The following is a 12,927-nucleotide window of genomic DNA, read 5'->3' on the forward strand; positions in this document are numbered from 1 at the left end:
TTAGTCCAAACTTATCACGGGAAACCTTGTTCGCATTTGATCCAGATTATTACGGAGTATTATATATATATGGGAAAATGTTTCGTTCCCCTGAAAAATTCCCCCCTCCTTAAATCCATCCTAGTATAATGTTCTTTATTTGTAATCTTTGATGCTCAACTTTGCATACTATGCATATAGTTTGGCTAATTAATTGACTAAAGTTCATGTTGAATTTTATACTGTTGACGGCTATGTTTTGTAAATTCTGTTAGTAACAATATGAGGAAAAAAAAAAGGATAAGGACAAATGAAGAAAGATTTTTTAATTTTTTTTAAAGTAAACAAAATGTAAAGCTAATTATTGCAAACAATTACATCAACACATTTTTTATTCCGGTTATACTCTTACCTTCGTTGGCTTTTATTATATTTTATAATAAGATTAATATATATATATATATATATATATATATATATATATATAGTTAAATATGGTATTCCATAAAGCTTAATTATTTTATAAGATAATAAATAGATTAAGTTGCATCCATGGAATAATTATGGTTTTTGATCTGACGATGCAAAAAAAAAAAAAAAAATCCTTGATCAATTAATTAGGCACTAGAACATACAATGACTCCTTTTATGGATCTTATTTAAGGGCGGAGCCAATGGGAGGTTAGGGTGTTCAAACTTTTAAAAACATACACAATGTTCTCATTGGCTCACAAATATAGTCCACATAATCATAAAAAAAATAATTACTTCAATTTACCTGAGGGTTCATCAATCAAGTACAACCTAAGGAACCATGGTCTCAAACCATTCAGTCTGCACATACATTTGCTTCTCAATGAACATATATTAAAATCACTATGATCATTGTGGCCTCACATACCCTTAAATCTTCAGGCTGATTAGTTGTCCCAACAAAAGGGGTGCCTACAATTCAGTGAGGGAATTAGTCACTATGTTTGACGGTATGTAGAAACCGTGGGTACACCAAAAAAAATAAAAAATTATGGGCTCACAGACACCAATAACTCATAATAATAAGTTATTTAAATTTTATTTACCATTTATAGTAGTCCTAAAATTTGAACATTAGACTATATATTTTTTTATACATAAATAAACTTTATCAAACATAGTATCATATTATAGTATATTATGTTACATCAAAATAGGGACAGCAACAATATATGTATGCATGTGGACACCTTTAATTTATTTGTTGTTTCAACCTCTTTGCATGGCTGCTTTATTTGTTCAATGTTTCCATCATCTCTCTTTTGAGAAGTCAATCTGCTTTTCATATTCCTGGGCTGTAATGCGCCTGTGCCAATATCTCACGTTGTGTATGTATCAATCCCACTTTCTTCAATAGTGCCTTAGCTTTATATTTCCCATGTCCCTCCCTTAGCTTATAGTATAGATGCTCTCCTCATTCACAAATTAAAATCTTGAGTTTTTGGATGGATGGGTAATATATAGTGGAAAGACCTAGTCATGGCTTATCCTCGACCAATCTTGAAATCATCAATCCTGTTGGTCATTGATTGATACCTAATTGACTTGATTTGCTTGCATAGGAATGTAGGGGCCAAATCTATTTGTTGATGGATTTAGGTTAGATATCTCAACCACTATTTATAGTTTTATTTATTTATTAATCTACATTCTTATTTTCCGTTACTAGCTAGATTCAATTTGCTACGAATTATTTAATTTCTTTTTCTCTTTCTTTATTATTGGTGAAACTATCAGCAACCAAAGAATAAGTTTCAGAATATAAGGCTAGAAAGCAATTAGACACCATTTAGTCAAGTTATGGATCGGAGACAAGACCAATAGGTTATTGTAAGCTTTAGTTCAATCATAACAATCTTCCTAGAATCTACGTATTTCATTTTATTAGTGTACTCTAACTAAATACACAGATCCTTAACTATATCTCCTCCGTTCATTCTAATTAGGACACTCCCTTCACCTAGCAATCGCCCACAATACACACTTTACGTACCTAGGGAGGGCAAAGGGGCGGGGAATTAGGCGAGGACGGAGAATCCCCATCTCCAATCAATTCTTAGTCAAAATCTTAAATTAGTGTAATTTTAATTTTAAAAACTAAGATTTTTATTTAAAAAATTAATATATATATATATATATATATATATATATATATTATTTTTAATTATAATAATTATAATAATTATTCGGGGACAGGGTGTGGCAGGGAAGGGTATTGTCGTCCCGTCTTTGTCCCCGATGGGGAATTACATACATTCCATGTCCCCGTCCCTGTTTCTCAAAAAATTTTCCCAACAGGGTCGGGGCAAATTGCAATTCCTAACTTTACTTTGTACTTTTAGCTCATTCACTATGCATCCTAGGCCAATCCATGGTAAAAATTCAAAACTCATATCCCAACATCCGTCTCTCACTTCTTGTGCAAGTATTGACATGGGAATCATAGTTTTATCAATTATGATGTCATTAAATGATAAAAGACTAAACTCAAGCGAAATATATAGAACAGTGTGATATTATATCTTTTTTGTATCATAGGTAGACGAGTGGATTCCGTGTGCAACTATTGCATAACCTGACTTTTCCGTGGTACCAAACACCAACCTAACCCCTAAAGGTGCCCATATATGATCCTCATAATTCGTCTTTCGTCACTTAGTGAAATCAATCGATGAGAGGGAGACAGAAATGGTGAATATTGGCCTACAATAAGTGAAATCAAATTAAAGTCAGGGCTGTTTTTCCTTTCTCTTTTTCTTTGTCATCTTTTTTTTTTTTTGGGGGGGGGGGGGGGGGGGGTTGGATTTAAGAGGTTGAAATTTGGTAAAAGCCATTTAGTGGGCACTACCAAAAGGTAGACAACACAACAAAGTTCAACTCCCTACACTCATTCACTATAAAAAAGGGTTAATTTTAATAATGACCCTATGTTGGGAAAAACCTAACTCTAGTCATGATGGTGTGCATTGGATAGAGCGAGGCTAATCACATTGCTAAATTTCTGTTTTCCACAATGCTTCAAGGTTGTCGGGAAACCAAAAAACACCTAGTTGTCCCTTAATCAATACTAATTTTGGTATAATAATGATGTGAAGACATTATAAAATTTTAAAATGCAACCAATTAGAGCTAGTTATTAGGTTATAGGCCATGGCAAATCTCCCCATGTTATTCCATTAAGAAACCCCAAGCTGTATGATTGAATATACAATTTATTATTATTATTATTATTATTATTATTATTATTATTATTAATTTCTTTTATGTTACTTCAATTTACTCAACATTTTTAATTGGGGTGTTTGGTAAAATGATAACTCGTAAATTTTTTTAATGGATTTGCCTAATTTTAATTTATTTAGTCAATTCATTAAAGTTATTATTGGGTAAATAGAAAATTTTATAAACAAATATGAAATGCTAAAAGTAGTATTAGTGAATAACATATATTTAATTGAGTTACTTTCATTGGAAGTCTTTTTTTTTTTTTCCAGACCTATTTAAATGACATTAAATATGACGACATTTTAGTTTATTCAGTTTTTAAGTGTTAATTTTTTGGATCCTAGATTTATATGTGCTGCGTAGCCTCAGGTTGTGGAGGTTTTGCTACGGATGTGCGGATTGCAATTGAAGAAGACATGGGACTCTAGCCGTGATTCCGTGAATTAAGAATTTTTTTTAAAAAATAATACAGAGTAACAAATATAGTAGGTTAACTCACTTTGTATAAAAGAGATGAAAATGCCCTCGTATTTAACATCAAATGAACATGTTTGTTGATAGATCGACGACAAAAAATAATCATGTCATAATAATACTAGGACCAATAGGGAATGTTCTGAAAAAAAAAAAGAACTAAAAGTGGAATGACACCTATAAATCTAAGACAAAAAATGGAATTAATTCTTGAACAACAAACTATTTTTCCTACTAATTTATACTATTAATTTATATAATAATAATAATAATAATAATAATAATAATAATAATTATAATAATAATCAAAATGTCATTAATTTATATTTATATTAAACATATTATTAATCATTTATATCTATGCAATGATTTAATTTAAAAATATAAAATATAAAACCTGTAATAAAGGCCCGCACACGTTTCTTTTTTATTTTTCGGCCAGCTCCACAGCAAGAAGAAGAACAATATACAGTAATGATTCTTAAAATTAAATTATTAAAAATAACTAAATAAATAAAATAATATATTTATATCATTATAATCATATTACATATTACTATAAAAAATTAAATATCTAATTTACCTAATATTATTTTTATAAACAATTAATATTATTTACTAATCAAAACAAGTAACACAATATGCACATTATTCTCTAATTACTAAAGCATCTCATTCATTGCTTTAATTAGCATAGGTGTTGATTTGTTATGAATTTTGATGATTTTATTGGAAGCGAGTCCACCATAAATCGAATATAAAGGTACAGATCAGAACGGGAGGATACCGGTCCAAAACGGCGGCCCAAATAATACAAGCTACAATCCAAATAATGGGCTAATAATAATAATGTGGGCATGGGATCAAACCCTAGTATATAATAAGGGTTGAATGCTAAGACCACAAACCACTAAGCCAATTATGATTAGTGATCCAAGGGATGATTTTTAAACAGAGAAAAGGGTGCCTATTTATAGTGTAGAGCCCCCTCTAGATGCTCGACAAATGTACGGCATCAGCTTGCCTTCAATCTTGGCCGTACACGTGTCCCTACTACTTGGATGTCAACGATCTTCACACGGGTAAATAGAGTGGCATACCTTTTTATACACAAGATGCATGGTAGCTAGCTTGGTAGTTTGGAACTTGTGATGTTATGCTTGAGGTTGTGGGTTTTGATACTCCTCGGTAGCACATCTTTTAACATCTTGCTCCATGCTTCCTTCTTCACCCTCTTGGGCCCTATGTCCCCATAAACTTGTGTTAAAAGAGTATTATTTATGAAAAATGATATATGTACTCCAATGGAGTATAATTCCCGCCACATCAGCAGGGAGTAAAACAAAGAGTCAACATTACTTCTACTAAGACTCGAACCCACCCCCTTCCATATGGGAGGGCAACTGGATACTATTAAACCACAAGGTCTTGGGAAGTTTAAGGGCTTTATTTGTACTAACTATAATCATAACGCCCAAAATAAGGTAAAAAAGATTAATAAAATAGGAAAAATGTTGTTTTTGCCTTTGTGGGGGGTAGAGGTAGAGAGTGGATTTTTTTTTTTTTTTTTTGAGTGGAGGCGAGAAGATGCATCAATGACTTTATGCACAGAAACAAACACTATTTGATATTTTTAGTGATTGAATGGTAAAGGGTGTGTAACGTGTGCCGTCACTACAATAAAATGCTCAATGCCACACATTAATTCTGTTAACCTCCCTCACATGCTTACAACTAGTACAATTTTTCTCCATTTTGCCTTTTTACTCCGCAAGTGATGCAAACCCATTAAAACTAGCATTATATAGTGAGCTTAATAATACGAGAATCACATAAAAAGGTTTACAATTCTAATATAAAGGAATACGCTTGAAAATGCTGTTACGAAAATTATTGAAAGATCTTGAAAAATCTTCCGTGCACAATACAGAAAAAAAGAGTAGTAAAAATTATAAGGTGATATTTAGTAAAAATACTCATAGGGTGATAGCAATCATGGACTGTGTAGACCATACTATCAAATAATGTACATTCAGTACACAAATAGTATAATTTTAGTATATTAAAAATGTACATTGTATTAAGGGAAAGTACATTATTTGAGTAATGAAAAGACATTATTTTATATAATATACATTCAGTATACAAATAATGTACTTTTAATATATTAAAAGATGTACTTTTTATTATGGTCCACACAATAAATTGCCGGGTGATAGGGTATGGGCCAGGGCCAGGCCCAATGGGTCTAGGGTCTAGGGAGATTCACAAAGTGTTAGGAGGGAAAGGCAAAATTGGGTTTGGTAATAGGGAATTGGGGGCTAATCCGCTAATGTGTAAAGAAGCAGAATGTTCGAGGTATGAAAACTAGAGCAATCATTATTGCATGGAGCATGGTCCACACAGCTGTGTGAACCAAAAATAAAAAGTACATTATTTTTGTATTGAAGGTACATTATTTTTGTATTGTAGATACATTATTTTAGGGTATATTATTTTTGTATTGAAGGTACATTAATTTTGTACTGTAGGTACATTATTTGATATATACTATCAAATAATGTACTTACAGTACAAAATTAATGTACCTTCAGTACAAAAATAATGTACTTTTTATTTTGGTCCACACAGCTGTGTGGACCATGGTCCATGCAATAATTTGCCAAACTAGAGAGGCAACAAAATTCAAGGTTTGAAATCTAAAGGGTGGACATGTTAGACTTAATTTATCACATAGTAACATAATATGCAATAATCAGGATCGTACTAACCTCCAGCCATAGCTCTTAGTCGATGAAGGTTGAATGACATGGACTGCTGTAGGGTTTACGTGAGTGTTTTGTCTCTCACTTTGCTAGCTCTCTCTAGATGGTGTATGAGAAATGAAGTGTGAGCAGTGAGAAACTTGTGACCTTATATAACCACGGGCCATCATTGTGGTTGTCCTATATCAATAGGTATCCTAAACCCTAACCAGACTCCTAAAGTCTAGCTATCAGGTTGTTAGTGTTGCACCATACATCAAACACTTAATATTATCATAACTTATCCTAATGTAACGATAATGATAATAGGAAAACGTTACATTCTCTCACTTGGTGCAAACACCCTAGCCCAAAAACATAAAAACACCAACCATAGTGATATGTCCACATTAATTAATACGAGTAATATCCATTATGATCAAATGCAAACTGCCCTTAAGCACTTAATTAGGAAACAAAACTTAATGAAACAAACCCTATATATGTTTATTTCAAGTCCAACTGAAGTACATTTTCTTAGTAACATGAAGTAAATGAAAGTGTACACACTCAATTGAGAAAAATGTCTGAATGCAAAAGAATTTTATTAAACTGAATATATATATACCAATTATAAAATGGATGAAAGTCCCATTTTTTGAACCAGATCCTTGAATTTAAATTGAGGCATGCCTTTAGTTAAGGGATCTGCTAACATCAGCTCAGTATTAATGCACTCAATGACTACAACTTTATTCTTGACACGCGCGCTCCTTAATAGCTGGGAACTTTATGTCGATGTGCTTACTTCGACTCCCACTTTTGCCATTCTTAGCTATGAAGACTGTAGCTGAGTTGTCACAATAAACTTTCAATGGCTTCGATATAGAGTCCATAACTCTAAGCCCAGAGATAAAATTCTTTAGTCATACACCTTGTGAAGTAGCCTCGTAACAGGAAACGAACTCAGTTTCCATGGTAGAAGTAGCTATTAAGGTCTGTTTAACACTTCTCCATGAGAAAGCCCCACCGGTCATAATAAAGACGCACCCGGAAGTTGATTTCCGATAATCAACACAACCAGGAAGTCCACATCATAATAACCGACATCTAAATTGTCTGTGTGCCTAACCCAAGCTTGTAATCTCTTGTTGCTTTTAGAAACCTTAGAACCTTCTTCACAACTCTCTAGTGGTCTAATCCCGAACATTGTTCCAAACTGAATTTATCCCCCTTTGCTATGTGAGCAGCAACGCTTGGTAAACTATTTTGCATCTGAAATCTCTCTAAAACTTTGCTTATATAGGTTTCTTAAGATAAACCCAGTATGCCCTGAGACCTATCTCTATGAATTTTAATACCAATAACATAAGAGGCATCACCCATATCCTTAATGTCAAAGTTCTTAGAAAGAAATTGTTTCACATCACGAAGCATCCCCTTATCATTGGTGGCAAGTAAGATGTCATCCACATATAAAACAAGAAAACATATTCAACTCCCACTCACCTTCTGGTACATACAAGGATATAAGGGATTTTCAACAAAACCAAATGAAGAAATTATCCCACCGAATTTGATATACCATTGATGGGAAGCTTGTTTTAGATTGTATATGGATTTCTTAAGCTTACATACTAAATTCTCACCACCCCTAGAAGAGAAACCTTCAAGTTGTTTCATATAAACCTTTTCTTCTAGATCACCATTAAGGAAAGCAGTTTTCACATCCATTTGTTGCAACTCAAGATTAAAATGTGCAACTAAAGCCAGAACGACTCAAAGTGAATCTTTCTTTGATACAGGAGAAAATGTCTCATTACAATCGATTCCTTCTTGTTGTGTAAATTCCTTTGCAACAAATCTGGCCTTATATCTCTCAATGTTGCCTAATGAGTCTTAAAAAACTCATTTACAGCCAATGACCTTAGCCCTATTAGGCAACTCAACAAGATCCCACACCCCATTGCTCTTCATGGAATTCATTTCATCCTTCATGGCTTCAAACCATAAGTCTGACTGTGCACAATTTGTGGCTTGAGAAAACGTTTCAGGATCAGTCTCGGCTCCTATGTCAGATTCTTGTAGATACGAAACATAATAACTAGGAACTCCTGATCGCCTTATCCGTATAGACCGTCTTAAAGTTGGACCTCCACCACCTTGCAGAGGCTGTGGGGCAACAACCTCTTATTGAACTGGGGGCAGTTCTTGAATTGGCTTAGTCTGTCGCTTCAGGATCTTGCTGTAAGCCACGTACAACACCACGTCTCGAATCGAGTAGGGGCTGAACTCGGTCGACCCGACTGACACCCAACAGTCCTTATTCTCTCAATATCTTTTCATATTCTCATTATTCGTTATTTTAACGATTGTGTTGGCCAGTCATTGATTGCCAAAGAGTCATAAAACAAATATTGGCGCCGTCCATGGGGATCGAAATGAAAAGTCTACGTCCGATTTCCACACCAAGAAATTCTAGCATCCCAACTTGGTGACCACTTGAAGACACACTCAAACTGATTGGTTGGCCTGACATCTATGGGAAACCTTCAGCCGCCCAACTCTCGCACACTATATGGTCGGTATGTACCCCCCATGAGGAGATGATTCAAAATACCCCCATGAGGAAATGGAGGTTTGTTCAACTACACGACAGGTCTGAGCGCCTCCTCAAAGCCTTGCAGCGTGACTACATACCAGGAAGTGAGTCTCCATCAGACCCCTCCAGATAGGATTACTCATGGAGATTACGCTACCATGACCGATCGCCCGAGAAAACTCGGGGATCTGCTCCATCCAAGGATCATCGCCTTGCAGTCTCACTCCTAGACCGCTTAGGACCCCGAAGCCAACCATCCATCACCAAGTAGCTAGGGCAAGATAACTTGGCAGAAAAAAGTCAAGCTTAATCCCCAGTGGCGAGTGGAGTTCGCTTAGGCAACAAGCCTCCGAACGCGAACGTCGCAAGTAGATGAGTATAATAAGCAACTAAGACTAAGAGGTCGTGAAACTCGCTTCAGAGGTAAAGGACCTCTAACGGAAGATTGAGGGTAGAAAAAACTGGTCGACTATTTGGTTTCTATTGTCTACCAACCAATTCTCTGAGGAAATCGAAAAATACTGTGCGCCAAGAGACTTTAAGTGCCCAATGATGCCTATGTATGATAGGACAGATAACCCTAGATAGTGATCACATGGTCGGTTTCCAAGCAAATATGATGGTGGTAGGAGCGGAGGATCACATGTAATCATGTGCCTTCTTTTCAACACTTGGGGGGTAGCGCAATGTTAGTTCTTTTCATTTTCACCTCGATCTATTAGCTACTTTGAGACCTTGGTTGAGCAGTTTTTGACACACTTTGCGGGAAGCATAAAGGCTATGAAGAACTTTATGGCCTTAGCTTTCATACAACAAGAGGGAGATAGAAACATTGAAGGAATTCTTGAAACGGTGGCAAAAAGAGGTATGCCCAAACCACCCTAACATTGTTTATGGAAGCTTTGAGATCGGGAGACATATACACTAGCCTGAGGAGGGAAACCCCTGAAACCTATGCATAAGCCATTCAACGAGCTAACAAATATGTAGAAACAGAGGAGGCCTTACGGTAGAAGAAGAAGCGGGATGCAAAACGACCTCATAAAGAAATGGGAATGCGCCGGGGATCGATCGTAAAAATGGAAAACGGACCAAATACCAACACAGGACTGACCAACCTTCTTTACAGAGCGGTCTTTGCACTTGGGTCCTCATCAGTGTATGAGAAATGACAGTGTTACCCCACATCAACAGCAGACCTGCCACCACATCTATTACAGCTACGGGGCTAAAATATTTTTTTTACTACAGGAGTGTAGGACACACTACCAGAGAATGCATCACTCTGTGAAATGAGATCGAAGGTCTCATCCAAAGAGGGCAACCGACTGCTCGCCCAAACCAATGGCGACGACTATCCTCGCTTCCAGCCGAGGATCCCACCCCTGCTGACCCAAGACAAAACCCCCTCCAAAAGGGATGATGACCGCGGGGATCAAGAAAAATTGAACTGGAAACACAAACTTTTAATCAACTTAATATATGGGGGCTAGCAGGAAGGGATAACTTTACTGAAAGGAAATGATGGGCTAGACAACTATATGTAGAGGCAGTACAACATAGGGCAACTCCAAAAAGAAGCTGGAGGGAAACAATCACCTTTATAGATGAGGACCTCTCCAGCAGCCAAGTACCACATCGAGACGTCATTTTAATAGCAATGGGTATCAATGAGATCATTGTCCGAAGGGTACTCGTGGACATTGGTAGTAACGTAAATGTCATGTACCTCGAGATGTACAACAAATTAGGACTAGCCAGGGAGCAATTGCAGCCGGTTAGGACCCTACTCGCTGGATTCACTAGGGACAGTATAGAAACTGGGGGATGCATTACCTTACCTGTTGAGATAGGACAATACCCCAAGGTGTAGGCACTGGACATGGAATTTGTAGCCACCAAGATAAACTCCTCACACAATGTAATTCTCGGGCGACTTGGCAGGAGTGGTAGTGTCACTTGAACATCTTTACTTAAACTTTTGAACCCTAGAAGGAGTGGAAGTTGCCAAATGCAATCGCCATATGGCCATGCTGGTCTTGCTACCTCCTGAACTATGGACAAAGAGGGAGACGAGATATGCAAATCCAAACCAATGGAGGAAAACCAAATTAAATGCATAGGGAATTTTAAGGCGGCTAAAGAAGTTCTATCAATAGCCAGGAGAATAAACCCATATAGTTAACTTTTATGTACAATTGACTATTATAGTATCGTAATAAAACCATTAGTTCGATCTAAAAAAATAATCTTGCCAACCCTTTAAATAAAGTAAATACATTAAAAGATTGCACAGTCAAACAAGATGTTATCCACTCAGCCCATGATAGTTAGTCACCTAGCCCCCGGTAATCGGCTACTCGACCTCCGATTTTTTATCGCAAGACCCTCGGTAGTCGGCCTCTCGACCCCCAATAGTCAAACGCTTAGCCCCCAGTAGGAGGCCATTGGCCCTTGGTAGCTACCTGGTCTTGTGATGGTCGAAATTGGTGTTACCGAGAGGAATATTGGATGGTTAATTAGAGAACTCAAACATTCTCAAAATTCTGGCTATCGGAGAGGAGTACTGGATGGAGTTGACGGGAGGAGTTTTGGATGGTTAATTTGAGAACTCGATCTTTCTCAAAATTTTGGCGATCGGAAAGGAGTATCGGATGGTTAATTTGAGAACTCAAGCGTTATCAAGATTTTCGCGTACGAAGAGGAGTACCAGATGGTTAATTTGAGAACTCGAATGTTCTTAAAATTTTGGTGATTAGGTGTAGGCAGTTAGGTGGACTGGATGGACAGATTGGTCGGGTAGACTGGCCAGACTAGTCAGATGGATGGACTTGTAAGACTAGTCAGGATGACCAGTCGGGCTGGAGGGATGCATCGGTCAGGCAAATTAGACGGGTGGATTGGTTGGAAAAAACAATTAAAATAAAAGGAGGTACCAGGTGGTGGCACCGGTGGCCTACTAGGCAACAAGCGGGACAAAAAAAAAATCGAGTGCCTAAAGCGCTGACCAATCTGCCAAGCTAGGCAACATCATATCGACTGAGCCGCTACTCTGAGCCTAGGTCTTACGGGCCGAATTGACTGATTGAGAATTTTATGTTTTTAATGAATTTACATATTGATCTACTATCCTGTGACATCGACTCCGCGAAATATCAAGAAAGTGGGGAACTAAGATATGAATAGTGTGGCAAACTAACTAAATGGACTGACCCAAGAAAATAATTGGATTATAGAAGCTCAAGAGGGATGCCTAGTACTAGATAGTAAAATAGTTGCGATAGGATTAAGTTTATCATTCATAACATACGAAGTATTAAGGATTGAAATTATTTTACATTGAGCACACTACTTTTAATGTAATTCAGATTCCCGATAGGAAACAGCATGGGATTTCTACTCCTTGTAGGGCTCTTAGTCCAAAATATGTATATAGATAGTTCATCCCATATACGAAAAAATGACAAGCAATATTTATTAATACAATAATTTTTCTCTCAAAATTTCTTTTTGTATTCAATTCTTTATATTCTCACGTACTCATTATTTTAACGGTTTGGTTGTCCAGTCGTCGTTGACTGCCCAAAAGTCATAAAATCAACTCTAGTGATAAGCTTTGTTTTTCAAATTGTAAAAGTCTATTCAAACCCCCTCGCTCCCCCTCTAGACTTTTAACCTCGATGGAATTAACAAGTGGTATCAAAACTATTATTCTAAATAATCTTCTTGATTGAATTTAATTCTTTGTTGCGTTACGTTATTTTTATAAAATATTTTTTAAAATGACATTACTGATTCAATTCGACTATATATTTTCACCCGAAGATTTATGAATTATGATGAGGGTAAAATACTATCAGGCTTTTTACC

The sequence above is a fragment of the Ipomoea triloba genome, chromosome 3 (assembly GCF_003576645.1).
Source record: "Ipomoea triloba cultivar NCNSP0323 chromosome 3, ASM357664v1".
Classification (NCBI taxonomy): Eukaryota; Viridiplantae; Streptophyta; class Magnoliopsida; order Solanales; family Convolvulaceae; genus Ipomoea; species Ipomoea triloba.